The 26,993-nt window shown below is 32.4% G+C and overlaps 1 protein-coding gene across 1 annotated transcript in view; it reads left to right on the top strand.

Moving 5' to 3' along the window:
• Positions 1-1,081: 1,081 nt before the first annotated feature.
• Positions 1,082-26,993, top strand: part of gol (ring finger protein goliath) — a 67,907-nt gene continuing 41,995 nt past the window's right edge. The window contains exon 1 of the mRNA XM_077428957.1: positions 1,082-1,498. The gene's annotated coding sequence lies outside the window, so the exon portion shown is untranslated. The remainder of the gene's footprint in view (positions 1,499-26,993) is intronic.

Raw genomic sequence — 26,993 nt, forward strand, 5'->3', positions numbered from 1 at the left:
CGCGGTTTTTTGTCAAATGTGTTTTTATCGATCATCGACGGCCGAAATACAGTAACATATCGTGACGATTTTTAAGAAATAATAACAAGATTTTTTTTCGCTCGTAAGCAGAGAAATTATAATATTTCTCTGGTTTTAAATGCGTATCGTCGTAATTCAAAACATCAACGATGATCTAATTTTAGCTCAATCTCGTTCTTTAGCTTAATTTTGATATTTAATTTCAATTTTTTAATTTAATTTTTATTTCAATATTTTGTACGCTACTGGTTTTATTATGCTGGTTAAAAAAGTTGGCCCAAAATCGTCGTTGGTTTAGTCCGTACGCAGCATAATGGTGCTTACGGATTAAACCAACAACGATTATGAATCGAATGATATACGTCGAAATATGATTTTTATAAGTGGAATTTTATTTAATTCTCATATAAAGACAATTTAATATATTATACCTATTAATTCAATTCAGATTCGTGTAAATACGAGTTAATAATAGTACGAGATGTTAACTCGCAATTTTACCAATTTAAAATTCAGCACATTTCCAATTAACCCTTTTAAACGAAAACAAAAAATAATGTGGCTAGAACACTAACTATCCCAATAAACATGTTTCAACAGAAAAATCTCAATATAAAATAGTATTAACAGTGGGAAAAAATCCCAAGTGAAAATACGTACTTTTGACTTTTGATTTGAACTGGACCACTCCTTAGAGAGATTTGAAAGCTGAAAAGTACAAGATTCCAATATTCATTTCGAACAACACCAAAATATAGATAAATCGCGCGATTTAAAAAACACATATATCTCCGAATCCCGAGAAAATCAAAATTTTTTATTACCAGATTCGTGTTTACTGGACATAGATCTACAAGAAAAGTCATATCTCGTCTCTGAACCATTTTTCGTGTCGAACAGGGTAATAGTTTTAATTTTGATATTTAATTTCAATTTTTAAATTTAATTTTTATTTCGATATTTTGTACGCTACTGGTTTTAAAAGTTAGCCTGTGGGCCGTTCGTTGGCTTGGTGCGTACGCACCACAAGTGCTAGTGCTAGTGCTAGTTTAGTGAATACAGTACCGAGTGCCGAGTACTGACAGCACATAGCAGTGTTCGTTTATAGCGGGGCGATTTGATCCAGCGGCTCACTCGACCGCCGTCTGCCGAGTGGGACGGTCGATTTGCGCGGGTGTTCGGCTCGGACCGTAGAGGCGAAGCGTAGCGCAGTAGACCGGCTCTTGCCGAGTGACTGGGTTTGCGACGATCACCCTTCGACCCTTCGATCCCACGTATCCATGTTTACACTCCCCACTGAGCAGTGTCGTCCCCACACCCCACACCCCACTCCCCACTGAGTGCCCGCAGGATTCGTTTCTTGCATATGTACATTCGTGTGTTGTGTGTGTGTGTGACTGTTTCGGCGCTGAGATGAGAGCCGTGTGATCCCGGACTCCGAGACCCGACCCGCCCATCATCGATCCGGAGTAAGCAGGTTCGTCAGCAGTCCTCTTCCTTTGTTTATCCGCGTGCAGCCGTTAAATAACGGGACCGGGAAGCGGATGCTCCGATGCTTGACGCTCTCCGCTCTCTTATGGCCTCCTCTTTTCGAATTCGTTCTGTCGATTCGTTTCAGGTTATGTCCGATTCAAATCTAGACGGCAATTTTATTGTCGTGGAAGGATTTGCATCGACTCGGTCACGGTCAGGCGAAGATCTGACGTAAACTTTTAAATCAATCGATCGGTGAAAAACATCGATTCGAAAATGCGCCGTTTGAAAATTGTTGCCCGTCGAAAAAATTCGATTCGTTTGTTTTGTTTTTTTTTTTAATTCTACCCACATATGTTATTATTCGATTTAATATGTGCGTAGTCAATTATGGGCATTAGTGTGTGTTTGTATTTTATTTTCATTATTTGGTAAGTGAATTTCATCGGCATGGTAACTCGGTGTAGTCAGCTGTTCTCGAATCGTGTATTTCATTTAGATTGTTTTATTTTTTTGGCAAGTTTTCGTGTTGTCGTTTGTATTGCAGACGCGTAGGTATATTCGCTCGTTTTCCTGCTTATTTTGATGTATAAACATATCAGATATGTTAATGAATAAACAAACAGAGAGGAGTATTTTCGCGCGAAAATTGCTAAAAATGAAACCGAAGTCGTATACTAAACGAGTTTGCATATAAACTGTAAACAAGATTGACGCAAAACATTAGTATAACATTAAAAATACGCGAAAACGAAAATTTATTTAGTAGGTTTTGAAAGTTTATTTCACAATTAATTTCATATCATCTTTGTGAAATTATAATTGTTATGTTTTCTATCATTCTTGTTATTTTTACTTTATCTATGTACGTAGTAACAATAGATGAAGTTTTGTGATCATGCGAAAATTCGAACTCGAGATTTTGACTGATTCGAACTCAGAATCGATCACTGATCACGTTTTCATGATCTAGAAAAAATGTGTGTGTGTGTGTGTGTATTTTGGGGATATTTTAAACAGCGTTAGTCCTATCGAACTGAAACTTAGTATCGGTTACTGAAATTCTTATCGACACGACGTAAATTTTTTCAAATTTTTAAGTTGACCGGAAATGGTACCTCCCCTTATAGGTGTCCTCTTTTTTTTTAAGTTTTTGAATTCAAATTTTTCCCAAACCACTAACTGAATCAGACTGAATTTTTTTTAAATATAATAGAAATAATAATTTTTATGATTTAATATTTTTTAAATATTTCTATCTGAACCGGAAGTAGTACTTTTACTCTAGAGAATCGAGGTTTTTTATGTTTTTCTCAGAAACCTTTTGGTTTATTGAACTGAAATTTCATATCTAAAAATTTAAGCTTAATACCAAGTTATAAACAAAATTTAGTAAGCATCTGTCAACCGGAAGTGGCAGTTTACTCTTGTTCGATTTTTCTTCCACTATTTTTTTCGACCCCTTAGACATGTGTGTTCGTCACAAAAAAATTCAAGTATAATTCTTGTAGCAATGTAATGAAAATAATAAAAAATTATTAAATTTCATAAACCGGAAGTGGGATTTTTTCTCTTAGAAAGGTTGAAAATGTTGTGCCCACTACTCTGTCCACATCCCTGAACGTATTAAGCTCAGAATAAATATTTATATCCTTTATGTACTAACTTAGATCTGGTAGGGTTTTGGTCAGAATTCGTAAACCGGAAGTAGTATTTTTTTTAAAACAATATTTCATTATTTTATTTTGACCTTTTAAATTGTTTTAAGCTTCTTGATATTTATTGTGTATAATAAAAATAGTAATTTTAAGTAAAAAAAAAAAAAATTACTTAATTTAATGAACCGGAAGTGGGATTTTTTTCCTCGTAGAAAGGTCAAAAATGTTGTGCCCACTACTCTGTCCGCACCCCTGAACGTATTAAGCTGAAAATTTATATTTCTATCCTTTATGTACTAACTTAAACCTGTAGGGTTTTGGTCAGAATTCGTAAACCGGAAGTAGTATTTTTTTTTAAAACAATATTTCATTATTTTATTTTGACCTTTAAAATTATTTTTATTTTCTTGATATTTAATGAGTATGATATGATACTGATAGTGATTTTTAGTAATAAAAAAAATTTGAACAAAATCACACAACCGGAAGTAGAACTTTTGTTTTGTGCAAGTTTCCATACATTTGCGCTCAATTTGTATCGCTATCATAGTCATCACTGATATTGAACTGATGATATTGATCGATATTGAACTGATGACTCATCAGTTCAATATCGAATTTTGTTTTGTAAACTTCTTATATTCCTCAAATACATGGATAAAGTCATGGGTTGGTCACACCCGAATTTTTTTCGAAAGATTGGGCATATGTTAATAGCCTCAGTTATTAACTTTCAGGTCAAGCACAACCTGTGGTTTTCTAAACTTCGCATAAAATAATGCAATTTGTAGATGTATTGATAAGTCTATGTTCATATAATCGGAATTAAAATCATCGATCCGTAATATTACAATATATATTATTATAAGAAAAAACTAAGCAAATTCGTATTTAAAATAATAATGTTTTTCGCTTCGTCGAATTTACTTACATTTTTTATTTATTATTATAGCTACAACATTTTCATACATATTTATTAATCAGTACCTTATTCAAATTTGAATATAATGTACAGTTTAAAAAATGTAGTCAAATTCAATGTATGTATTAAAAAAACATATATTTTCAACAAGATGTTTTTATCCACGCTGACGTACTTAATTGAGTATATTTTCGATGTTTTTAAAATAGCTTTTATATATCCCGATAATTATTTTAATGTGGTATACACCTGGATTTCTGTACACCTTGATCTTGTAAGTTATCGTGATAATTCATGCAAATAGCAATTGTTTCCAACTGTGTATTAGAATAACAATTTTTTTTCCAATTTACATGCAGCTATCTGTCATCCTCGGGACATTCGGCGCATTTCTTCTTTCCTTTCTTATTCCCTAACTTGTGGGTGGATCACCTCTCTTGAGTCTTTTTATTGGCTTGTTATAGAATAACAATAAGATATTAATTTATTTTACATTAATATAGAAATCTTTCGATAAAGTTTCTTGGTAATTATTTTATTTAAATTGAAAATCAGTTGAATTTACAAACATTCGTACGTATATTATAAACGGATTATTTCGCACATTGAGATTGCGCACACGACAATGTTTGCCAAGATAATCGTGAATACGGAATATCTAACACTCGAGTTTTCGTTAGCAGTGGTGTAGTCGGACCAGGTCGCCGCCCCGGCACTTTGATATGAAAATTGTTTTTCGAGTACAATTAAAAAATATTTTGGCTAACATTTCAAATAAAATTTTGTATACAAAATACTGTGAGCAGACTCTTGTTCTACCATTTGGTGACCACAACCAAATAGTAATCTGAGCATATTCAAAACTTAAAAAACGTTTTGATGAAATTTATGGGCATTTTTTTTATCAAATCCACCCAAAATTTCTAAAAAAAATGTTCTTTGCAGATTAGGATAGATAAAATAAGGGAACTAAGCTAAAATAAATAGTCATCTCTAAATTCACATGTTAAAATTTGATATACATATGTATATGTATATGGTTTTAGCATTGCTAAAAGCAAATTTTGCTGTTGACATACATACATATTCAACAAATATTTGTTAATTAGCATTTGATTTTTTTTATAAATATTTGAACTATCAATATTAAGATACATATTTTTTAAGTAACGAAAAAAGTGGGAGGGGGGGGGGAGGTTGTAAAAATTAAACACCGCCCGGTTCTTTTTTATTTATCACTACACCACTGCTAGTTAGTTTGATAGTTCGCGTGGATAACTTTCGATTGATGGAATTTTCAGGTTCCCAAATGTTCCATGATCGAGATTTTAGTGACATGTGCCAGATTGCTTTGTGCGGAATAATAACCGAACCGTTTATGGAGAATTTTGTCGACGAATTCGTCACCGCCGGGCAGACTAAAATTTGCAGAATTCGCTGAAATCGTTTATCATTTCTGAACGGGCCCTGGGAATTTGTAACCCCCCCCTTCTCCTCGGCCCCTTTGACGTTCGTAACCTGATGAATGTTATTTAGAACGATTCATGACAATTTGATTGTCCGAATATTGTCCTAATAAGTGGGATCTTTTTTGCAGCATTATACTATATGTACGTGTTTGTTTGTGCTCACATAGTAATAAATTTTGATATGAACTTCAATTTTTACAAACCTCCTATACGTTTTTACTGTACATATCTTTGTTTAAAGGTTGCTAACCTCAAAAAAATAGTGGTATATCTATTTTTTATATTGAATTTTTTCGCAATTTCAATTTCTCACGATTTTTTTTAATCATGTGCAATTTGACAAAAGCCGTAATGAAAACCGCTATGTCTGTCAAAAATCTATCCATTTTCTTAATGGACCACTGCGATGTTCTTCCGAACAGTAAAACACATTTTTCACATTAGATTATTTGTGATTTTATTTTTTTGCTCGTTCCTCGACTGTTGTATTGTGTACTGCTATAGTCAATATCCGATTTTAAAGATAATTTAGAATCGCTGGTACAGAACGGATTCGTGATTGCAACGAGTGAATGCGTTTTGTCAGTATAACCACTTTCTCGTTTGCAATATCGCTTTTTATGTACACGCGTTTAATTTTCAAATATATTTATTGTTTCATGCTTTTTTTTTTGCACATTTTCGTATTATCCAAAATTACAACTTCGTAAAACCACAGGTATGCTTTCAAGGATTGAAACAGGGCGACCTAGGCTTATTGGGTCAACTGGTCAAGCGAAAAGCGACATTACTACAATGTCGAATTTACTCTTAGTGTATCGTTACTTCGTAAAATTTATGTGATTTTACATAGACTAGGGATGCTATATATACTGTCTTTAATAATAATAAATTTAAATCGTCGTGGAGTGATTTTAAATGATTTTTTTTGTCAGATTACATTAAAAAAATATATAATTGAAATATCAATTCTATAATATTTATCTATAGTATAATATTATTATTTCATATGTAATGATCGTTTAGCTTCGATAGGGCTATTATGTAATTAAATGTATCAGTACATATTTATGTTTTCATTTTATATGTATCATGCTAAAGCTGCAAGATAAGAACAGCATCACTGAAGCTAAATTTATTATAAACATATTTATATGGAATTTTCACGCTATTTCTCTTATGGTTGAAAATAATAAAGACGCAATTAAATTAAATTAGCAGACTAACTTTCGAATGTTCTTATGATAGAGTTTGAGATGTATGACTAAATTTCGATTAGACTAGTTTATTTATTATATGTCGAAGGACGTGTATAGATCTTCGTCTCCACACGTTTTATTGAATATTTGTCTACCTTTATTTCGTTAAAAAAATCGTTTTTGAACATATGATTTTTTTATTATGTAAATACATTATGTCGCGTTATCATTTTGTCGCAGACGATGTGTCGTTCGGCGTTTTGTCGTGGAACCATATACATTATATATTCGTATTTAATTACATAATTTCACTGTTCTAGGTATACAACAATAATAGATCTACTTGAAATGTGGTTTATTGTGCACTTTGGTTGGTTAACTCTTTCAACGTATTTTACACAGAGTAAATATGAAATATACATTCATATGTGCATACATATGTAGTTTTTGCGGTTGTCATGTAGTGGTTATGCTCTTTAATTGTGCTTAATGTACCATTTAATTATCTATTATTTATGTGCTCTATGCGTAGTTTGTGATTAAATACGTTAAAAAAGCCTCGTAAAAGTCGTCGGTTGGATTTTGCGGTCTGCGGCCTTATCTGTATCTGGAAAATGATGAATTTGTTTGAAGAGCGTTTAGTTGACCGGTAATGCATTGGTTTTTCTTATCAATTTTATTGTGCTCAGTTTTTGAGCGGAGATTTCTCAGAATTTTTATTTAACTAACTATAATATGTATGTGTTTATGTTCATACGTGTTTTTGTACCGTTGATAGTAATTGCGGGGAATTTCGTGTGTAGTTTTTCGTGGATTGTTCAATTATGATTTTTATGGGTAACCTTAGGAATGACCAAATGACACATAGCATTGCAAAACAATTAAAAAAAGTAGCTGCGAAGTCAATCTTGGAAATGCGCATTTTGTGAAGTGTTGACATGTTGAATGAAAAATATTAAACATGTAGCGATAAGAAGAGATGCAGTGTATGGAATAATATTTTTATTTTATCTGCGCATCTATCTATGTACATATGTATACGAAGTATGAACAAATAGAGTATTGTGATCATGTGGGATTTTGTTTAAGATTTTGACGGATTTATCACCAGCGATGTGCTGGAAGCCGGTTCTCAAAAACCGGTTGTTAGAAAAATTAGTTTTTAGGATCGTTTGTCAAAATTTTATTTTTTTTCAGATTTGCAAAAGTAGATAGGCTATGTACGTAGTAGTAGTGTACCTGATACTATCAGTGTCCCTTCGCAAGCCGCCGAGTTTTCGGTGATATTTTACCCTTGTATTGACGGGTTTGACAGTGATCGATAACGGTGATTTCCATATTTGAAGAAATGATCCAAATAATAAGATCTTAGAAATGTGTCCAAATAATAAGATCTTAATCGACTTAACAATGACGTGAAGATACGCCCACCACAGCTGGAAACCACAAGCACGTCCCGTACGCACGTTTGAGTGTGTTCTTGTCAGTATGGATCACTTCTTAATTTTTCTTTGGAATTTTTTATTTCTTAACCTGTTCGTTTTTTGTGTTACAATTATTTTTAGACGTTTTGATAAATTTGTACTTCAATACTAGAATTTGTTATTTTAATATATTTTTTGTACTATTTGTAATGACCTTTTTAAAAGCGGGCAATATTTTTGTATAAAAAAAAACTAAAATCAGGTATTTCCCCAAATGGTAATTTTTTGTTGTTTTTAATTAAGTCATCTTTGACTTCTTAGATAACGACCTTTATTATTACTACTGTAAATATGTAGTACAATCAAATTATACAATTTCCTTGTATAAAAATAGCCGTACCTACATGACCTATCAAATTATTGGAATATACGCATGTTTATTGTTTATTTATGTTATAAATTATTATTTAAATCATTATAGTTCAATTGTGTGTGTATATTATATCCCCGACATATTACATATGTATGTATATATGTATGTATTTAGGAAGTGAATTATGTATTCCGTGAATTTGTCTTATTATGCGTAATGCATATTCAGACTATAGAACTATGCATACCAATTCAACATTTCATAGTTTTTCTTATACGCTATTGTAATTTAGGTGATTGTGATTCATCATATGCAATTTAGGATTATCTAGAGCGCAACCAGGCAATTGCCCCAGGGCGCCGCAGACAATGGGTAGATACATCTTCAACACGTTATTATACCTATACATATATGAACTGTTACAAGCTAAAGTCTGTTCGCGTAAGATTGTATGTAGATGTGAGGATTCTAGGACTAATTACAGTACATATGTATGTATGTAGGTATAATATATTAGAGCTTTGTTCCATATGAAAGTTTGAAATTATATTATATTTAGAAATATCGTAAATGTGTATGTTCAATCGACACGCGTATAGTGTTAGTAAATAAATATGGACATATGTACTTATGTACATATGTATATGTATGTCAAAGAAATTAACGACGTGCAAAAGCCGACAAAAGATAACCTTAGTTTTGTGTGCCTTGCCGGTTTTGCGATAAGTGTATCTATATCTAAAAGTATCTATAAGTGTATCTATAAGTGTATCTATAAGTGTATCTATAAGTGTATCTATAAGTGTATCTAAAGTGTTTCTTTGCATAAATTTTACGATAATTATATATCCAATAAGAGTAAATACCTACATAGGTGTGTATGCGAGTCACTTTGGTGGTCTAAAAGTTAGTGATCAGAAATATAACATCAGCATAATAATAATTGAATTCACACTTGTAGCATTGTCGACTTGTATTACATAGTTGACTTGAAAGATTTGCCTCACGTAATGATTGTTATATTCGTACTAATTATAGTACCATTTAACACGACTTAAACAGTCGCTGGGGACACTCCCTGTTGGTCGTCCTCTCCCTCAAAGATTATCTCCGAAAATAATTAAACAGAGTATCTCTTTGATCGAATTCAATACCATATGTTGCACCAAAAAAAAAATGTAACGTAGTCCGTTGGTCTTAAATTTAAACATACATGTATACATCGGTGTATCTAATTTGACACATTTATTACGAATATCAAACCTTTTGAAATGTATCTTCGCTATATACACATATGTATAGGTACGATTAATTGATGATTTTAACTGAAACTCTAGTCGCGACTGGGATCATTTTTCATGACCGCAATTATTCATTTGCGGTTTGTGTCGTTGGGTCGTGATGGGCTTATTTGACTTTATCCTGGTTGCTTTGTGTGCTTATAATATTTGAAATTCACGGTATTAACGGCTTAAATTACCATTTTTTAATTGGAAAAGCGTATTAATTAAGGTTTCTTTGTTGCGAAAGCAGAGCAAAGGTGACGTTAACGCGTCACGGCGTTTATCTATGAAAAAAAGTGCTCGTTCAATTATACACGCGATCCTTTGGCATCCCAAAAAAATACAAGTGCGATTGCAAATGTCAAGGTGCTTAGGGAGTATCGATAAAGGTCAAATATGAAGGTTTTGTGTGGGGGTGTGTGTACTCGTTGGAAAATGTGAAATTTGCCCTTGAAGGAAAAGCTTCGGCCGACAAGTTATGCCAATTTCTATAATAAATCGTGCTAAGTGAAAGAGAAAAAATATATAAATATTTACATTTCGTTTCGCATTAACGAGTATTAATAATAATAAAATACGTATTTTGTATATTATGTAATGCTTTTCAGAAAATATGAAAACGTATTTGCACGCTTCTTTAACTCACACCAATCTAAACCTATGTACATATGTACATACATACATATCTACATATACACATTAGAGGTTTTTAGATGAATTTTAGCGGGTTTGTGGATTTGATGAACTATAATAAATGTATATTTTCACTATATTTCACTTTTAAATTATGTGTAGTATAATATTAATAAACAAAAAAAATGTGCGGCAACTTTTGACAGTTTGTATGTACATATGTGTATTTTATGTAAAGTCAAAGTGTAAATTTCGATTGTCGATGAACACACTAGTTTGTTCATGCACTAATCAATCTGGCCATTTATATTGTATTGTAAGAACAAATTGAGAAACTTACTAGTTTGTTCATATACAAACTATTAGGCATAAGTGTATTATCAATCGTTTATTCCTATTTCGTTGTCGAGTTTGCATATACATACATATACAAAACACATATGTATTACGTATACTAAAATGTTTTACATTGTGAAATACTTATTTTACATTAACTAATAAAAAAATATAGTAATAATTGATGTTTAAACGTTTTTTTAAATATTTAAAAGGTATGTTAATAGCTTAAAAATCTATGAATGATCACAATATATCTTGTAAATTAAAGATAGTACATACATGAATACAAAAAAAGATTTTTGTATACAATTTACAGACGAAAAGTTGAGAAAACGAGTCTTGAGATATTGCAAATTGGTAGAACGGAGCACACCGTGTATACATATGTACATATGTATGCTTACCCTGAGTTGCAAAATTTTTGATGTTAGAGGAAACGGGAATTATAGCAACGTTGCAATGTCGTTTCCATAGGTTTTCCCCTTTAAATACTTGACATTTTAGCTTTTTAAAAGTTTTGACAGCTAAAAATTTAATGAGAGGCCTGATGCGTGTCTACATATTTGAAGATTTTACTGTTGGCACAAATTAAAACCAATACTTCGTGTACGAACAAACTAGTATGTTCACGAAAGAACTGGAGTGCACACTTGGACTGTAACATAAACATATGTACATATGTATGAAAAATGTAATCGTGTAAAATTTTTTTATTAAAAACAATTTTGCCTGTTGCTTTTAATATTATATCGTAAGAAAGCTTTTAAAATTAAGGCTTATTTTTTTCGTGCACATTTATTTAAGATTCAATTTAGAATCTTTTAACCTGCTTTTGAATTTTTAAAATTTCGCGATAGAGGTAATTTTTTGATACAATTTTTAAGTGGCTTTTTAATAATTTTAAAAGTTTTCATATTTCTAAAAATATAAATACAACAACGTTTAAAAATCATTGTTCGAACGAAACAATGTGATATCTACTTTTTCCAGTTACATAAGTGTATTATATTACGTCCATTATTTTACATATCTGTTTATGTATATACACGTGTTGTTTATAAAATACATATGTATGTACATACATATATGAATGCATATAATTTGTTTTCACGTTGTTTACAAAATATTTATATGAAAGTACATAACACTAGATTTATTTTATATATAAATTATATGTATGTATATATAAAAAAATATATGTATATATATATATATATATATATATATATATATATATATATATATATATATATATATATATATATATATATATATAAATATGCATGTATACATATATAAAAAATGCATATATGTATATATTAAAAAAAAAAATGTATAAAACAATCCAGGTAATGCTGTGCATTTCTCAATTACTATATTATACGCAATAAAACGCTTAAGCGGAACAAATGGTCGATAAATGATTTTATTTCGTAGAAGGTACATAAATGTATTTAAACTTACATGGAAAACTTATCAGTGAAGTGCCAAATTTGGTAACCAGACCGTTGCCCGCTTACTTAAATCGCGCTCGGAAATACGCAACTACAAACATCACGCCAGCACGATAATATTTATATTCATATTAACACAGCACAGACCGGCAACTGTATGTAACTAGCAAGTATGGAAAGTATTCGTTGGTATATTCTATAACATATATATATGGACGCATATGAATGTAACTAGTCTGTGCTGTGTTAATATGAATAGACCTTCCAACATCACAACACAATAAATGAACTACATATACGCGATTCTGGATTGTTTGATGTTTGAGGTGATGTTATTTGTAGTTTTGTGGTTCACCGAGCGTGATTTAATGCAAACGCGCAACGATCATGGATCCGCCTAATTCGACCGCAGATATGATTTTTTTCAAAGTTTTTTTGGCGATTCCATAATTTTTAGGATATACATATGTATTTTGATTTTATCTTATACTGTAAGGATTTTATACTAACCTTCGTCTTTGACATTTTAGTTTAGCGACATTGATTTTTAGCTCGTTTTATGTCTGCGATTCGATCAGGCCTCGTCTTCCGCATGATCGAGGATTATAAGAAAATGCGTTTTTTATAAGATGCAATAAGGAAGTTAAAAAAATCTACTATTATATTGACGTTTTACTCGCGTGTTTTTGTACTATTACTTGCGATGTCACAGTTTTGTATTGTACAACTTGTATAACCTTTGTCTTTGATGCATTCGATAAAGCTATACACAATGCGATTTTGCATCGGTTAAATTTACATTTTCAGTCGTCATAGTTCGTATTATAAGCGAACTTGGAGGTTTATTCCGTTGAACATGTTATTATTAGATTTAATACTTTGAACAAAATAAGAATGAGTTGAAATGTATTCAAGTTTAAAAAAAAGTTCAATATTTGCCCATCGAGGAAATTGTTGAAAAAAAGTCGATTGAATTTGGAATCAAATCAAACATTCGATTTGACATGTAAGTAGAATGTAAAATCCAATGTAATATTATGAGGTAAGCTGATTAAATGTTACATTATTGTACAATGCGCATATTGAATATTTATGTGGGTTTACATTTTTTTTTTCATATTTAAATTCGCCGTCAATTCACGACATTTTCTTGAATGTCCTTGTCGTATAAAGATTTTCAAAGAATTGCTTTATAAATAACTTAATTAAAACAATCATATGTACATATAACGATATATAACGGTATGTATATAACGATAAGAAACGAAGTAAATAATTGTCGTTATCGATAATTTTGTTGTGTTGATGGAAAAAAAATGCTTTTCAACGTTTTTTCATACCGGTTCGTGGAAACGGCGTAGTTTTCTATGTGGATTTCATGGTTTATCGATCAGCTGAGAGGCACTGACCTTGCTTTCGCTTCATGGCGTCTCGGTATTGTTCACCCATGGAAAGTTCACAACTCTCCCCGAAGGTTTTATCGATGTTCGGTGTTACTCGAAATAACCTTCTCCTTCCCTTCCTATTTTTTTTTTAGTTTAAAACTTCGCTCCTCTTTGGTTTCCTCATAGCACGCGTGTCGTCAATTGTTGACAATTTAACCGCATTTAACCTTTTGAACCCGGCTAGCAGTGCCGTTCCTCGTTCTCTCCCCTTAAACGCATTGGAAAATCCATCGATATATTTGTAAATACGTTGGCATCTTGTGTAAATACATGTGGAGATTAATTTAGTTGTCGAGCTGAGAAAACATATGTATGAACGTAGGACAAATGATTCTGAAAGTAGGACACCGCTGGACTTCTGAATCATTTATTATTAAATCTTGTATTATTGTATGTAACGCATGATATGTCATATTTTTACAAACCTTTTATTAAGTTCACTAGATGCTTGTACATAAATTCGCCAAATTTTGTAATTTGATTTTGAACCACTTCTACTCTTCCGCTCGCTTTGATAAATCTCTACATAAATACGGAGGTTAGCTCTCTTTAAAGTAAGCAAATGTCTCCGTCTTGACGCTAGAGGAATTTAATCATTAAAATTTCATTAGAATCGCGATAGACGCGATGACAGCTGTTAAGTTTTGGCGACATTTACGCCATAAATTCGCAATTGTACACGTTTGTATTGTCAAGCACGGCACGTCAACAGCTCGGCACAACGCTGCCTATTCATACTATACAGCAGAGCATCGTAACCTTTGGATATTCGCGGCACACATTGTTTACGACTCGCAGAGTTTGTCAGCTACGTACATACATATGAACTTCATCGGCAGTCGCTAGTTACGATGCTCTGCTATACAGCAACACCCGTTTTTGGCACGGTCCTACTTGTTTTGGAGGAGTGCAAGGCAAAATCGGCTTATATGTACATCACAGAGCGCGATTATGCGGCGCAATATTGCTTGCGTCGTATCTTAGAGTCAATATTGTCACAATACGACGTTTCCGAAAATATTTATAACCGTACGCACTTTCGTTAGTGCGGGTGCACTCGCCACTATGATGTCACGCCATGCGTGAATATTTTCACAGTGGATAAAGAAAACCGGCTTTGCTTGATACGTTTCGGTAACATGTACTGATGTATAATATTAATAGATAGTTGCGGTTATTGCTGTTTCGGATACGTCACATATGCATTACGCAAAATATGAATGTGTACATATGGAATTACATATGTACTAAACCATTTTTAAATGGAGAATAAAGCAGGCTCATTTTTAAAGATTATGGTAGATTTTATTTAAAACCGAAAAGGAGGACAAATTCTCGTTTTAGATACCATATGTTAAGCGCAAACACATACGACATGCATCTTTTTGAAGTATATATGTACATACATATATAGTTACATCATTTGTTTGAACTGGCATATCTGCGTAGTAAGAAAAAAACGATTAAACGAGCATTATAAAACGATACTTTTTAATATTCCTCATTTGCAGTCAATTTACCAGATTAAAACGAAACGTTATCGCTGATTGATGCATTGTTTCAAACAATGACTCAAAACATTGTTAATGTTTCGAGTTTGATTCCAATACGATCAGTCAATGATCATTATGTGCACACTGGCACATACATTTGCCATATAATTTAGTTAAAATCATTACACGGGTAATATGTATAATCTCGTAGTTACAACTATCCACCGTGCAAACAAAAGAGTTACAATCATATTTTGCACGTCTTGTCACGTATGTACATTGCATGCACGTGTACATAAATGCAACATTGGATTCGTTACAAACATGTCACTTTTCTAGTGTTAAATCTCGGCCAAAAGTCACGTACCCATCACACGGGATGGGATACACGTGTATGTATAATATTATACTTGCACAATACACGTGTAAAGAAACGCTCGTGCATTGAAACTTATCACTTGTCAAATTCGTAACTTTGACCCTTTGGCGGCTCGGTGTGTAAATATGTATGTAATATGTACCATCCATCGCGTGTTAATTTCTACTTTATTTTTTTTTCGATTTCATCATTTTTTGTGTAACTTAGTGCGTGTGCGTATTCGGTCGCTTTCAAAAAGTTCAACGGCTTTTCATTAAGTAAATTTTCACGGACATTTATTTTGTACCTCGATCAAGGATCGGTCATCGTGATGTGTGTGTATGTTGATTAAAGTTTTCAACAATGTAATGACTAGTCCAAATTAGGAGACAAGGCGTGCACGAAGACACACCAAGGAGCAACTTGTGTCCTATACAGGCAGACATACACTGTGATATGTGGCGCGCACGAATACACAAGGAGTTCACTGAAACCCATCCTCACGCACAAAGACGAGCACATTTTTAGCATGTTTGTTTTTATAATTTGACGAGAAACCGTTTCAACAATGAAATCAGATAAATTGGTAAACTGTAACAGGAAAAGATCGACTTGGACTAAACTTACTAGCCGAAAACACAGAGATACGTATTCTTTTTTTAGATAGTTTTGCACTGAAAAAAAAAACGCTAAACCTACTCCCCACGCCAAGTCTATGTCGTCGCGTCCCTTCGAAAAACTCACCCCTGGAGTGTTTTTGTTGATATTTTGTCCTAGTATTGATATAGTTTTGTTAGTGATTAGGGATTGCATTACCGAATGTACCGATACGGGTAGTATCGGTATTTGACCGATACTAACTAAAGTTACCGGTAATACCGCTATCATTTTTATTTTATTTGGATAATACTGGTGTCGAAAATTCCAGTATTTTTGCAATCCCTAGTAGTGATCGATAAAGGTGATTCCCATATTTGAAGAAATAATAAAATTGTACGAATTAAAGTTGACATGACAATACGCCTCTCACAGCCGGAGTCCACGTACACGTCCCGTGCCGCACTTTTTTTTTCTTGCCATAAGCGTTTTACCGTCGAGTGACGGGCGATGAGAAATATATTGCAAATCGTATGTTCTCGTGTATGAAAAATTGTCTCGCGTGCAGTTTCCACTTTTCCAATTGATGTTCAAAGTCCGCAATGTGCTCTCGTTTGTTTTTTAACGGTTATTGTATCGTCATCTCACGTAAAATTGATGCGTGTTTGACCTCACGTACGCTTTCAAAGCAGAGGATTGTTAAAGGAAAAACAATGTGCAATTTTGAAGCGAACCGGTTCTTCATTTTTTTTTCTGCGAAACGGTCAATCATGTAATTTTTCCGTTCGCAATAAATTCGTTGCCGGAACTGGATGTGTTATAATTTATGTGTCATTGATCCTAATCTAATTGTGTCGTTCTTCGAATTGTGCACATGTTCAAAATAATCACCATGCGATAAGAGAAAAATGACATATTTGCTTATGTTATGTATTTGCTGGATTTATTATTGAAATTATTCAAGTCTTACCAATAAATTAATGGCTTTCGGTCGAAATTACAAATGTGATCCTTTAACGATTGATCAGTGAGCTACACCATGGCTCTTCATGCAAACACAAATATAACCAAACGTACAAAAAAATGTGTATTCAATTTTTTCGGCAGGTAATAATAATCAATTGTAGAATGTCGTGACATTTTTTTATGGGAGAATTTCGATCCCAGGCTCCGAGCCCTTCCGAAATCCGTCTAAGCGCATGTTAAGATACCAAGATTGGTCCTAAGCTGAAAAAATAGTTAAATATTTGCATAAAAGTCAAGCAAACATACATATGTATATGTACTTACATACAAAGTGCATTCCGCTCTCCGGAAAAAGCACAGTGTCGGCCATCAACTCACTCCGACCGCATTCAAAAGAAAATCGATGTGTTTCCAATCCCCAGACGGGAGCGCGACACACTCCAGTTAAACTCAAATATTGCACACATTCAATTCCAAACAAAATTCTGTCGTGCATTATAGACAGCACATGCCTATATGTGTGTACGTACAATTTACTCTGCTACAATCTGTGCAATAATTGAACGATTCCACGTATTTTGACGACATTGACCCAAATGTGCAACGGTGCAGCAACGTATATATGTGTATGTGCTTCTTCTGCACAGGTTGTTTTACTATTTTTTTTATTATGGCAATTTCTTTCATATTTTTTGTTTGTATGATGACCTTGTCGATTCTTCAATGTGGTGTTGTATGTATGTACGTACTGGCGAAGTTATTGTATTATTAGGGGTGTTTACGTCATAAAATAACCATAGTCACGTTTTATCGCTGTATCATCGGCTTATTTTATATTTTCTTCTATAATCCATTTATGCTATTATTGTGGAAGCCTCACAATCTTTACAACTGACCTCTGGTGTTGACTTTGAGACTGTCGTATATATATTTTATTTTCGAACCTGCAGTATTTATTTTCTGTTACAAGAATATTAAAGGCCTTGAAGTCGGTATGTTATGCTGTTTTTTGTCGTGGGTGTGAAACGTAGACTTTAAGGTTTGTTCGAATCCTTTTTATTCGTTGGGGAATTTCATATATTTTTTTTATCATACTTTTTAATTGAGCTTCGTCAGTTGAAAAGCCTTTTCTTCCACATCATTCATTACTTAATTGCCGAATGACAACTTTATCTCACTTGAATTGCATGTAATTATTATCGTCCAGCTGTGTTTGGGCAACAAATATTCAAATATTCTTAGGTAAAACGTACATGCTATCCTTTACACCCTATTTCGACCAATACAATGTTCTACAATGTAGCGCGTACAATGTTCTAAGAGGGGTGAGAGAAGCATGTATTATCTTCCTACAGCGGAACAACTATAACTTCCCAATGTGTTTACAGATTAGTTTCATATACATTTCTACAAATTACTGGTTTTGTGAATAATCCTCAAATTCTTACAAAATTAGCTTCAATGCTCCCAGCCAAATGAGGTAAATCAAATCCTCAACCAGATTTATGTACATATGTTAGATTGGATTTTTAAAATCTGAAATATGGTGATTTGTTTGTTTGATTGTTTAATTTGAGATCGTAAATGTGTTCTATTATTGTATTTGATTTTATATATTGATTTATTTTTTTCATATTTTATCCCTATCTTTGTTTCTTATATTATTTTTTTATTATTCTTGTATCATTTTTTTGCTTAGCCATAGTGACGACTTTGTAATGAATTTTGCTATATCGGTATGACAAAATCTAATATATAATTTCGAAAGAGACTTTGTATGTATGTATGTTTTTTGTTTTGTTTGGGTCGTAGAATCCGTGACGTTCAGTTTAATAAAAAAAAATCACGAAGATTCAAATAAAATAAAACCATTCAAATACATTTAATAAAATGTTTACTTATTAGATTGGCCATGCTTAAGCGGTTTATATTACAAATACCGAGCGAAACCGGGTAAAAACACTAGTTGGAAATAAAATAAACTTTGCATCATAGTCGCTGAAAAGAAATCTGTTACCTGTGTCACCGAAGATATTATTACATTACTCATTCTGTGAAATCTCAGAATCAGCTCTGTGATTGTGCTGAAGATCAGATATTTTTACACTCGAACGTGACTATTGAAGAATGTTGCGATTTTGTTTGTACAAGTATTAAGACGCTTGTTCAGTAGTCGTCGTTTTGTAATCTCGAATATTTTCAGCTGAAACGGGATAGTTCGGAAGTGAACATTTCCTCAGAATCTTCAATGACATTCTCGTGATTCACACAATTAATATTCGTCGTTGGAAATACATATATGTATGTATAAATAGTATTTGAAGACACAAAAGTAGCACACGTGCCGCATATGTTATATTGTAAGTAATTTTCGTATATTGTAATATCAAAGTCTGAAATGTTTTTCAACAACGCGGGGGATAATCAACCTTTTGTTTGTTTATTTTTTCAGTTCGTTCAACTCGGTACATTGTAGATGTCGAATGTATAATTAGGTTTCGAACGTTTTGTGTTGCAACTTCTTGTATTGCAAATGTGCATTTCGATGCATATTCAATATACATACATACATACGTATTATGCATAGTGCGATCTTTGCCTACGTTCGTCCATAGTTTGCGTATTTTATCGTCTTTTATTATTTCCTCTCGCTTCCGAAATTAACCCAAGTATTATTATCTCTTAAGTAGTATTAAGTTTGTGTTTTCTCCCAAGTGGTCTCAATTAGATTAGGTCCAATTTGTGTTGTTTTTTTTAATGTTTTATTTCCCTCGAAAAGATATGTGCAATTATAATAAATTTTGTCGTATTTATGAGCCGTCGTAAATATTCTAGACTGCCTCCCGGTTTTTTGACGCGTCTTTGTCTACTGCAAGTACTCACTCGGTAGATATAAAATTATTCACCGTGTCTTTAAAAAAGTGCAGATTTTTTGCGAAGTTATTTTGTGGCGAATTTGGCGCTTCTTAAACTTTGTAATTTATTCGCGGGAACGATTCCGTTCTTGTATTTTTTTTTCATACGATAACCATGCTTGTGAGAAGTGAGTTTTGTACATCTATTTTATGATAAAACTGACTATTTATGGTAAACTGACAATTGTTGCCACGAAAATCGCGAATTTATGCATAATAGAATATCTGTCACTCTAGTTCTCGTTAGTATGATAGTTCACTGGGGTAACTCTCGATGGATGGAATTTTTGGAATTCCGTGATCGAGATGTCAGTGATTTGTGCGATACCGCTTTGTGCGGAATAATCACCGAACCCTATTTTACATATGTGTGTACACACAAGGCTGAGGAGAGGGGCGAGGGGAGTAGAAATTCCCGATGCCCGGCTACTTTTAAAGGGTCCAGTTCGAAATGGTAAACAGTGTATGCGAAGCCTGCAAATTCCCGTGCGCCTAGCGGTGACAAATTCGTCGACAAAATTCGCCATAATCAGACTAGCTCTCACATGTACTTAAAAAATATAGTCTAAACAAATTAAAGTAATGACTAAAAACTAAATATTTATTTGTTTTTAATAGAAGAACTTCTAAATGGTCCATTTTTTGAAAATTTTCATTTAATTCGTTGAATTCATTTTTGACGATTTTAGCACTCTGCCCCCACCCCCTCATATGTATTTGTACATGCGTATTTTTCGTAAATCATAGTTGATACGTTTTTAAATTTTGAAATTTAATAACCTATTCGTATTGTTATAATCTATGGAATAGAATTCTCTTAGATTTTTCGTCTACATGTCATCGATAACTTAATCGTCTAATGTACTCAGTCTAATTGCAATATAAATATTTAATGATGATAATATTTATTCGGTATTTTATGAATATCGAATAAGTACATAGATACAACTTGATATAAATGATGTTCATACATACATACTATCCGAAGGTAAAAAATAACGTGGAACTACATATGTTCGTTTCGACTACATATGTATGTTCGAAATGAAAATACCATAGTTATTGTTTATAGAAATATTCATTTACATTGTGAACATCATTAGAATTAATGGTAGTTTCGATTAGTGTCGACATTTATGGAACTAAATTCAAAATGTGAATCACCAGGCGAATTAATTACTATTCTTACAAAGTTTCATACTTGATCTATTGAACGATATATGTACATACGTATGTGAAAGATATCGCATTTACATATAATATGTATAATAATTTTAAAAACGACATTTTTGTATCGCAGCTCCTGCTAATATGAAGCATCACAAATAATTGTAGTTCTACGTCAAAACCAACCAAGTTTATTGCGTACTTATAAAAATTGTCATCAAAAATATGTTGAGGGAACACTGCCCAGTTGGCTGATTCACGATTCATACTACGTAGATACATACATACATTGGTATAATAAGAGTGTATATGACTCAGACGGATGTTTCGTGCTTTGAATTTATTCCTCAAAGGGGTTTTTTAACCCCCTCGCTTTTGAATCGTCTCGTTAGAAACAGCTGCATTAATTTGCACTCGTTTAATATAATCGGCCATATGAAGTCAGTTCAATTAACTTTTCTTTGACACTTGCCAGAATGTGTGCACAGCGCGTGTCGATATTTTATCTTATTTGAATGCAAAGCTGACGGTTTGCTGTATCCTGATTTTGAAGCTGTGCGGGGTGCCATTTTCATTTTTTTCTTCGTAGGTAGTTTGTCTTACAAATCTCGCATGCAAATTTACATGGAAAAATTGTCGGGAATCAGAAATGAAAGATTCCCGACTGATGTACAAAACGGCTTCAGGTTTGGACACCGGCCACGATTGTGAATTTGCATGTTGTTGTTTTTTTTTCTTTTACGTTCTCGGAAACGTTGGCCTTGGGCGATTTTTCTATTTCATGAAATGTTGAAATTTTGTGTTTTAATGTTATCGGATGGGTTTTAGTTTACCCGCAAAATTTTTGGAGAAAATTGCGGAAGTGTGACGCACGTTTTAGTCATTAAATATTTCTTTCCGATTTTTAATTGTTATTTGCGGTTGAAGGCTATGCTGGGTCAATTGAGAAACTTTGTATGTAATTTTTCTTTTTATGTTTTTTTTGAAATATTCACACCTACATACATATGTACATATATGTATATGTATATTTTGCTTACAAATTTATTATTTATGCCGTAAGTGAGATTTGTATGCGAAAGCCATTAGATAATATAAAAAGTCTTCTAATGAGTTTTTGAGTAATTATGTATCCGATTTTAGCACCCAACCTTTTTGAGGTTGAGAGCTACTTTTCATCTAAATTTTCATGGCCATCGTCTTGTAATAAGTCTAAGAATTTTCTTTTTAGTTCTTAAAAGTTAAAAATATTAATTTTTAAATGCAAAATTCTTCTTATATATGTACATACATACATATATGTCATAGATGTCCTGTAAATATGAGTATTTTTCTTGATTAAAAACATTCCATTTTAATTATGTTAACTTAACATCATTTTTCAAATTCAATCAACTGTAATTCTAAATTTTCCACATCCATTGGAAAAATCATTGCTATGGTTTTTGCTAAACTTTGAAGGTGATGATGAGAAACTGCGAATATTAATGAAAACTGAGAAATGTTCATTAGTCAGTAAACTTCGTGCTAAATTGATACAATATTTTTTTTGTTTTGTTTTGAAAATAGGTCGCATTATTATCCTTTCTCTCAATTAAAAATGTTCTTAGAATAAATCAGACAAAAACTCTCGAAACCTTAACAAAAGCATCATTTGATCTACCACCTTACTTCATTGATTTGTGAATCGGCAAATTTGTCTACTTTTGCAAAAACAATTTTAAATTTTCTTCTCCGATACGCATTACATAATCAAATTAATTGTTGTTTATATTTTATTTCATTATTATCTTCAAAATACACAATCATAATTTATTGAAATCGACTAAATGATGTTTTGCGATCGACTGGTCAAGAACCCTTGATGTATGGTATTTATCATCTTGGTTAATTTTTAGAAATAATTATATACAAGTTTATCAGTAGAAAGGTCGTGGGCTCAAATCCCTACCGGAATTGAAAATTTATTCGATTTTTACTTTATCATGTACGTAGATGAAGTTTTTTATGATTACTACTGCTGCGGGAAATGATTTTGGATGGTCTATTTATTGGCCATCTCATATTAGGTTTTGTCAATTGTATCTAACTTATGAAGTGTTCGGTTCCTAATTAAAATTTCTTACCCATTATTTTCACAAACATGGCACATTTATATTTGTTGCTTATTGACAAACATTATAAGTTTGTGATATGATTGTAATTTATATATTTACATTGTTCATAAATCCTCATTCATAAAATTGTTACAATTTGATATATTGAATAACATATGTACATACTTACATAAACTAAACTCGTGCATCTAGTTAATTTTTATATCACCATTGGTTCTCTTGTCATAGTTATTACCAGAGATCGGCGTCGAAGTTGCTTTCATGCACTACAAATGGTTCACCATTGTCAATTACTATTATCCCACAAAACAAGAGAGCAAAAAAAAAGGTTTGCAATACTAATTGACAGTAGTGAACCATTTTTGTGCACGAATGCAACTTCGACGCTGATCTCTGGTTATTACTCTTGACGTTTATTCAGATGTCGTACAATTTTAAATGCGCACATTGCGACGCCTCATCTTAGCAATCCGAAATAGAAATCTTAACTACACCGGTTGCGGAAATTACCGAACAGGACGACCTTAAGACTATTGCGTCCTGAATACGCTATTGCATTCTGCTTTTGTTCCACTTGCTAATTAAAACTCCGCGTCTAATTAAACGTCTCATTCGTTCTTCAAGAGCTACGCATGCGTGACAAAACTCACGACGCTTTGTCTCCGCCACACACCACATGTTCTCAAACGTAGAGAACAGGACGAATTTGAGCGACGGTTTTCGCATATAAAAAGGATGATGACTTGTTTGCAAACTGGTTCCTGACTCATCGCACTCGTCGATGCATTTAAAACACCTGGGCGACGCGCGACGTGCGAAACGCTGTATTATTTTTCAACACACATATTCATGTACGTATTTTATACGGGTCGAAACCGTATTCAGATCACTCAGTGAGCCCAGGCCAGCTGTATATAACGGTGCGTTTAAATTAATTATTATTAGTGAGAAATATCGAAGAATTACATGAAATAATGTTGTTGAACAAAAATTCCGTGGTTACTCATTTTTAAAAGGGTAAAACGGCTTTTAGAATAAAATTATAATTAGTAATAGTATAAAATTGCATAACCCTAGATAAAAATATTTATAGGTTCAAGAAATGCTCTGTTCAAAAATAACACTGTTCGACACAAAAAATGGTTCAGAGACGAGATATGACTTTTCTTATAGATCTATGCGAACAGTGAACACGAATCTGATAATAAAAAATGTTGATTGGCTCGAAATTCGGAGATATATGTATGTATGTGTTTTTTAAATCACGCGATTTTTCTACATACATATATCTTGGTGTTTTTCGGTCGATGTCTTAAAATCTGTCAATTTCCTGTTCAAATTGAATATTGGAATCTATAGTCGGGTATTTTATCTTTCATTTGTAGTACTTTTCAGCTTTCAAATCTCTCTAAGTAGTCGTCCAGTTCAAATCAAAAGTCAAAAGTACGTATTTTCACATAAGATTTTTTCCCACTGTTAATACTATATTATATTGAGTATTTTTTATTTAAACATGTTTATTAGGATAGTGTTCTGGCCACACGAAGCCTGCAAATGCAGGCTTCGTTTGCATCGCTTCCCATTTCGGACCAAGCCCTTAATAAGAAGAGGCTAGTAAAAATTGATTCCGAACTAAGAAGAGGTTGGTAATTATATTCATGACCAAAATGAGCAATATGGCAAAATATGAAAACAATCGGATAAAAGGAAAAATTTTTCCTTAATAGCAATCGTAAGTGAAAGTAAGAAGAGGTATGTAAAAATAGCTGGGCCCCGGGAATTTGTACCGTCTTTCCTTCCTCTCTCCTCGGCCCTGACTACAAGTATATCATTTAAACATTTTGTCATTTTCCGAAAACAAATTGCTAAAATAGTTCTAGTTTAAAAGTCATTAAATGAAATTATACAAATGACATTGGGTGGCTATATTAAAAAATCCATAGAAATGTTAAATGGCAGGATAATAAAAATATAAATAAATTAATTTTAATTCCATTCTAGATATCGTAGAGCTTGTTGAGAAAAGGTGGAGACTTTGATTTGAATGTTTCAAGATGATAAACAGGATAATGATGATGTTTGAAAATGACAAGAAATTTCATTTACAAAATGTAACAATCTCATTAGGGGTTCCAAAAAACCTCCCAAAAGGAAAAGCCGGTTTTCGGATTTTTTACAAATAAAATGCCGGTTGACCATAAATAATATACCATAAATTATGAATTATAAATTATATACCATAAATTATGAATTATAAATTATATACCATAAATTATGATTTTGTCCATTACTATATCTTAAATCCACCGCTAAGCGCCATACCTTTTTTTTGTTGTTCAAAGAAAGTTTGAATCTAATACACATTTTTTTGATCTTTCATAGAAATTTGAAATTCATAATTATTATTAGTTTTGAGGAAAAAAACATTAATTACAGGAAACCTTAAGGAGGCCGATTGATCGAGCCAAAAAAGCCGGTTTTCGGTTTTTTTGAAAGATGGTCAAAAAGTCGGTTTTTCGTTTTCGGTTTAAGCCGGCTTGGAAGCCCTACAATCTTATATTTCAAAATTATAATATTTGAATTAGTACAAATAGCTGAATATTTTTTTTTTATTATAATATTTATTATTACTCAAATCAAACAAATGAAGGTCATGTTGAATGACGTAATTTTTTTTTTTATATAAATTATTCTTACAATAAGAATGGTATTAAATTATGTTTTTTTTTATTTATACGGCGATAGAAAACGGATGTTTCTACATACATAATTTATAACAAATTTTATCAATTATAGCAATATATTGAATTTTGACGTTCCGGGAAGAATCATTCCATCTACTTACGTTGATAATTTTACCTGTTTAATCTAAACATTAGTATTCAATGTGTTACGCTGTGCCCTTATCTTTATTAGTATTACGTTGTTGTGTTTCCATAATAGACAACGGTTACATATAGTCGTTGAATCTTATTTAGCTTTCTCTGCGGTTGTGAAATGCATGTTATAGCGCCCATGGGACACGCTGTATACACGCTCTATCTATAAAAATATCAACTAGCAAAACTTGTGTAGTTAGCACCTACATATAACCTTTACATACAGATATTACAATGTCTCTCATACTGTAATAACTACCGATAGCTTCTTACTACTGCCAACACATATGTATGTACATACATACATACATACATACATAGTCTGATGTTTTCGAGACATTGTCTTGATTTATTGATGATAAAATTACGAATGTCGAATGTGCAATGTGAACGTCATTATTGTGTATAACAATCATTATTGTGTAACATAACAATTCTCCCATTATTACAATCGATAGATATTATTTGTATTCGTTAAATAACGGTTTGCGTGTTCCTTTAGCGTAATTTTCAAGGGTAAATTGGTACATGGTATTACGTACTGTGTTGTGTGAGTTTTCTTCTCGTTGGTTTCGTATTAATACTAGATTAATATCATATCATTTTGTGCTGTAAAAAGCATAGTATGCGTATGTTTAAGTTGCATTGACTAAATTTTAATAACGCGTTTTGAATAAACGGTGACCTCACACGATTGTGTGACACATTGAGTTGATACGTATGTACTTTATTACAATCATATTTGTTTACATTTGTTTTTCATTAATGTACATTGTTTAGGAATTTCCCGCTATCAAATATTTACTTC

Source organism: Arctopsyche grandis, chromosome 4 (genome assembly GCF_051622035.1).
Source record: "Arctopsyche grandis isolate Sample6627 chromosome 4, ASM5162203v2, whole genome shotgun sequence".
Classification (NCBI taxonomy): Eukaryota; Metazoa; Arthropoda; class Insecta; order Trichoptera; family Hydropsychidae; genus Arctopsyche; species Arctopsyche grandis.